At 47.5% G+C, this 6,000-nt stretch overlaps 1 long non-coding RNA gene across 1 annotated transcript; it reads left to right on the forward strand.

Annotated features, from left to right (window-relative positions):
* Nucleotides 1–2,881: 2,881 nt before the first annotated feature.
* LOC111537484 lies at nucleotides 2,882–5,230 on the forward strand. Its single transcript, XR_002730017.2, has 2 exons — nucleotides 2,882–3,906; nucleotides 4,436–5,230. It is a non-coding gene; the product is annotated as an uncharacterized LOC111537484 (long non-coding RNA).
* The last annotated feature ends 770 nt before the right edge of the window (nucleotides 5,231–6,000 follow it).

A 6,000-nucleotide genomic window follows, 5' to 3' on the forward strand; every position in this document is an offset into this window, starting at 1 on the left:
CTGCTGCCCCTCAGGGAGAGAATGACTTGTCTGGACGCCAAAGGATAGTTTGCTGCTGTCTGACAAGCCCTCGGCCCCTAGTTCCTCCTTGCTGAGAACTCCCCACCAACCTGCTTGTGGCTTCTCACCCGCTCATTCCTCTCTGCCCAACTTAGTGATGCTCCCGGAAGCTTCCCTGAGCTCCGTCTTGTCTTACTGTGTCACTTCCTCAGTGATGTATCTGCCTACCCACTAGCCAGAGCCCTTGGGGCAGGCGATGAGTCTAATTCATGTCTAAATCCCTGGTACTTGCTCAGGAGCAGGTACGGAGCTGTTGAATTAATGAATGAGCTCGGCTGGGGAGCAGTTCTAGCACTCTGCCGCTGCCAGGTAGAGAGTATGAGCTCCATACGTTTAAGGAATGATATGACAGGGATAGGGCATTCCGCAGTGGGATGGGACCTGGATAAAGCTCTCTGTAAGGTGGCCTGGTAACCCAAAGCACTATTCACAGTGCCTTCTGAATGTAATCTTTAATACACATCCCCTTTCTTCCTTCTTCCTCACAACCCTGTGAGAGAAGTAACTACTTATAGAGGGGCTCACTGAAACCCAGAAAGGCAAAGCAGATTGGTGGCAGTCACAGCTAGTGGCAGAGTGGGGCTGAGACCCCCATGTGTTGCTCACAATCTGGTGCTGTGCCATCTGGCCGTGGCAGGCCGTGTGCCTGTGTCCTTCAGATGCGTGTCTCCTGGGCTCCATGTTTTGCTCCAGGTGCCCAGGGTCTGTGACTGGCCAGAAGGCCAGGCGGCCTCCCCTCCTGCTCAGTGGGCTTGGGAAGAGGACAGTGGTAGAGAGGTGAGTCTGGCCCTGCTCAGTGCTGCCAGTCAGCCTCAGGTCCAGCTGCCTGAGGGGCATTTCTCTCTTGGGGCTCAGAACTAAAGCATTCTCCAGCCTCAGAGTCACAGCAGGGTGGAGAGGAGGAGGGCTCTCCTGAGCTGAGTATTTGTAATCTGGAGAATGACATGGCCAGAGTCCACTGAGCTGGGGCAGTGTGGGGAGCATCCAAGGCGGCCCTGGGTGGTCTAATTAGAGACAGCACTGACACCTGCTCCCCTCCAGGGGCGCAGGCAGCCTAATACTTTCCCAATAGAAGGGAATTTGTTGGCAAAGCTTGCCTCATGTTGGCCTACTCCACTCCCCAGGAGGCTTCATTCACCTTCAGATTTGAGGGAACAGTGCTTTGGGGGGCATTGCTGCCAAGTCTCCACTCCCTGCTCACAGAAAGCTCTGCCTCCTGGGAGTGGGCCAATGGGAGGGGCTTCTGGGTTTACTTCTGACAGTGGCCTAAGTTCTAGAGGTCTAGCATTACCAAGAGGTTACCAATATATCTTAACCCCAGGCCTTTAAAAAAAATACTATTTAGGATGGGGGCCAAGGAGACTAGGCCTCAGAGACATCCTAGGAAATTTTTTAATTTAATAGGAAATAATTGAGGCTTATAAAAAGACACAAAAATCCTGGCTAACATGGTGAAACCCCGTCTCTACTAAAAATACAAAAAATTAGCCGGGCGTGGTGGTGGGCGCCTGTAGTCCCAGCTACTCGGGAGGCTGAGGCAGGAGAATGGCGTGACCCCGGGAGGCGGAGCTTGCATTGAGCAGAGATCGCACCACTGCACTCCAGCCTGGGCGACAGAGTGAGACTCCGTCTCATAAATAAATAAACAAACAAATAAATAAATAAAAATAAAATAAAGAATGAAACAATTCTCTTTTCTCCCTCAGAAGAAACCACTTGAATTTTTTTAATTTCAGGGATGCCCCCTGAGAATTCTGCAGTGTCCTCTCTGTGTGTAACACTATGCTGAGCTTTTAGAAGAGGATACCAAAGAAAACAAAATTAGGCCAGGTGCAGTGGTTCACACCTGCAATCCCAGCACTTCGGGAGGCTGAGATGGGAGAATTGCTTGAGTCCAGGAGTTTGAGACCAGCCTGGGCAAAATGGCAAGACTCCGTCTCTACAAAAAAAGAAGGAAAACAAAACAGTGGGTAATGACTGCAAGAGACGAAGGAGTGAGTGGAGGAGGGGTCTCTGGTGCCCGTCCTGTAAGTGCGCCCTCTGCAAGTTGAGCAGTGCGCGTGGGGTGTAGAGGCCTTCCAGACCAAGAGGGGGAGTAGTGTGGGGCAAGAGGAAGAATATGGACTTTGATGTCTGCATGCCTAGTTTTGAATCTTGGTCTCTGACATTTCTTATTTATTTATTATTTTATTTATTTTTTTGAGATGGAGCTTCACTCTTGTTGCCCAGGCTGGAGTGCAATCTCAGCTCACTGCAACCTCCACCTCCCGGGTTCAAGCGATTCTCTTGCCTCAGCCTCCCGAGTAGCTGGGATTACAGGCATGCGCCACCACGCCCAGCTAATTTTGTATTTTTAGTAGAGCTGGGGTTTCACCATGTTGCTCAGGCTGGTTTTGAACTCCTGACCTCAGGTGATCCACCCGCCTCAGCCTCCTAAAGCGTTGGGATTACAGGCATGAGCCACCACACCCGGCCTTTTACTTTTTATTTTATTTATTTATTTTATTTTTGAGACAGACTCTCGCTCTGTCGCCCAGGCTAGAGTGCAATGGCGTGGTCTCAGCTCACTGCAACCTCCGCCTCCCGGGTTCAAGCAATTCTGTAGCCTCAGCCTCGAGAGTAGCTGGGATTACAGGCATCCTCCACCACGCCCGGCTAATTTTTTTTTTTTTTTTTTTTGGGACAGAGTCTTGTTCTGTAGCCCAGGCTGGAGTGCAGTGGCACAATCTCGGCTCCACCTCCTGGGTTCAAGCAATTCTCTGCCTCAGCCTCCCGAGTAACTGGCATTACAGGCAGGCGGCACCAAGTCTGGCTAACTTTTGTATTTTTGGTAGAGACAGGGTTTCACCATCTTGGCCACACTGGTCTTGAACTCCTGACCTTGTGATCCACCTGCCTTGGCCTACCAAAGTACTGGGATTACAGGCGCGAGCCACGGTGCCCGGCTGGTCTCTGACACGTCTAAGCTATGAAGAATTAGGTATATTTCTGGCCATCTCTGACCCCCATCTATGAAAGACTCGTAGGGTGGTTGAAATTGCACCACATGTATAATATCTGGCCCAATGCAGGAAATGTATAAATGTTAGCTTCATCCCCCAGGGAAGCCCACTGAGATCCATATGAGTCCTTTGTCTGTGTCTCCCCATAATGTGACCTTTAGAAGTTGCCAATGGCCCACCCAATACCCAACCGTGATTTTTCTGAGATAATCTGCCCGAGGTGTGTGAGAGGAAAGGCAAAGAAGGCAGTCAGGAGGATTCACTCCCGGGGGAGCTGGGTAGGATCCTATCTCCTCCTACATCCAGAGCATGCAGGCTCCACTTAGATGCAAAGGGGTCAGATTGGGTTACTGGGGAGAAATTGAGCCCCTTTGATTCTGCGGTTCTGTGGGTCTAAATCTGGCAGCTCCTTGGCTATCCACCCCCAGGCTTTGTGATTGGTTGGCTGTGGTTGGTGGGGGGGCAGGAAGCTGCTGGTGGAGCTGCAGCATCCTTCAGTCTCAGGCCCCCAGAAGGGGGAGGGGAAAGAACAAGGGCTGAGCCGTGGAGGGAAGAGGAGCCATTTCTCTCCACCGACTGCAACCTCCGTGCTCAGAGCTCACGTTTCACCAGAATCCAGGGGCCTGGTCGGCCTAGGAATCCACAATGCTGGATATTTTCATCCTGATGTTCTTTGCTATCATAGGCCTGGTCATTCTGTCCTACATTATCTATCTGCTCTAGTGGCCTGGAGCTGCAGCTGGAGCCTGCTGGAGAACAGCTCAGAGGGAAGGATGGAGCTGAATGGCCGAGTGCCCTGCTTGCTGATGCACCGGTGGATTTTTGCTGCTGGCTGTTATCTCGGGTATTGATTTAAAAAAAAAAAAAAAAAGAAAGAGTTTGCTTTCCTATTTTTTTTCTCAGACCACTCTGAAAAGAATAAGAAATGCCAGCTTCTTTCTTTGGGACCTAATTTAAAATAAGAGTTTAAAAATTACAAATAAAATCTACAATGCAAAGGATTTTTAGGCAGAATGGGTTGGGAGTGATGGGTGTGGTGGGGAGGGACTATTATTCCCTAATTTCTTCTTCAATTTAGGTGCTCAAACTCAAGCTATTTTCTTCCAGTAATTAAAGATAAAACACATCTTTGCATGTCAGCATACTTCCAACATAGTTGTTTACAACTATGCTTGTATAATTGCATTACTTAATTATTGACTCATTCTTATTTGAGGGTGAGACAGCAAATAATTTTACTTGGGGTGGGGCTTTCGGGGAGATGTCTCAACTGTGGGATTTGGTGGAGAGGAGGGAGGAGCTCCTGGTACCTGGGAGCTGATACCTTTGCAGCTGTCCCCATCTAAGCCTTTTTATTTCTGGGTTTCTTACAGCTCCTGGTCTCTCCAGTCCAACAAGGGGCCTCTTATCCACAGCAGCAGTCCCACTGCCCAGCAGACCTCTTTCAGAGCCTTCCAGACATGGCTGACCCCTGGCAAGCAAGGGGCTTTTTGAGCTGAGAGGCACTTGGCTGGGACATCAGGAATTCATGGACATGGCTGGCAGATACTGCATGTGTTTGAGCTGTAGATAGAGGGGATTGAGAACAGAAAGTTGAAATGGAGACTTATTAAAGTTACTGTGGAGAACTGCTCAAAAATTCATTTTGAATTAAGGAAACTTAAATTTCCTCAATTTAAGGAAACTTAAATTCATTTTAAGTTTCCTTAGATCTAAATGCAACTGCACATTACACTCAAATATGTTCCTTCCTTCTCACACACAGGGCTCCCTTGTGAAACTCAAGGGGAAGTTAAAGTTGTCCATCTTCACCTATGAAGTAGTCACTTTATCACTGTCTTTACAGATTGCACAATCTGGGGTTTTGTGGTTTCTCTTGTCTCACTCTCCAGCCAGGAAGAACTTGTCATTTGAGTTTTTAAAATTTATCATTTCTTCCCTACCTCAAACTACTTGTATCCCAGTTTCTCATTTAAAGGGAGAAATGGTTATATAGTCCTCATACTTGCAGCTGATTGAATTATAAATGATAGAAACAAGATGGCTATACTTATTTGGAAAAATCTCTTACCCCAAAATGAGTGCGTGTGTGTGTGCTTTGTCAAAGATCTTTTCTGGAAAAAAAAAAAAAAAACAAACAACTTTCCACATAGTTCTCTGACCCATTAGAGTTGAAGATACTATATATTTTGGGATTCAGAGTAGAATTGGCTTGCAAATCTGGGGTGTTTATTCCTTTTACAAGTCTGTCGTAATTGTTCTACATTTAATTTTCCCTCCTCACTTAAAAATAAACAAGGAGAGTCAGGCGCGGTGGCTCACGCCTGTAATCCCAGCACTTTGGGAGGCCGAGGTGGGCAGATCACCCGAGGTCAGGAATTGGAGACCAGCCTGGCCAACATGGTAAAACCCCATCTCTAATAAAAATACAAAAATTAGTCAGGCGCAGCAGTGCGCGCCTGCAGTCCCAGCTACCTGGGAGGCTGAGGCCGAAGAATCGCTTGAACCCGGGAGGCAGAGGTTGTAGTGAGCTGAGATCATGTCACTGCACTCCAGCCTGGGAGACATAGTGAGACTACAACTCAAATAAAATAAAATAAAATAAAATAAAAAAATAAATAAATAAGGAGAAAGGTTAAATTAATAGCTTTTAGTAATAACATGGTGTCCAATTTCCATGTTTTAAAACAAAAATTGAGGCATTATATGTCACAATTAAAATGGAAAAGTTGCATTTAAAAAATTATGGACAAGGCCAGGCACAGTGGATCACGCCTGTAATCCCAGCACTTTGGGAGGCCGAGACAGGCAGATCACTTGAGGTCAGGAGTTTGAGACCAGTCTGACCAACATGGTGAAATCCTGTCTCTACTAAAAATACAAAAATTACCTGGTGTGGTGGCAGGTGTCTGTAATCCCAGCTATTCAGGAGGCTGAG

The sequence above is a fragment of the Piliocolobus tephrosceles genome, chromosome 16 (genome assembly GCF_002776525.5).
Source record: "Piliocolobus tephrosceles isolate RC106 chromosome 16, ASM277652v3, whole genome shotgun sequence".
NCBI lineage: Eukaryota > Metazoa > Chordata > Mammalia > Primates > Cercopithecidae > Piliocolobus > Piliocolobus tephrosceles.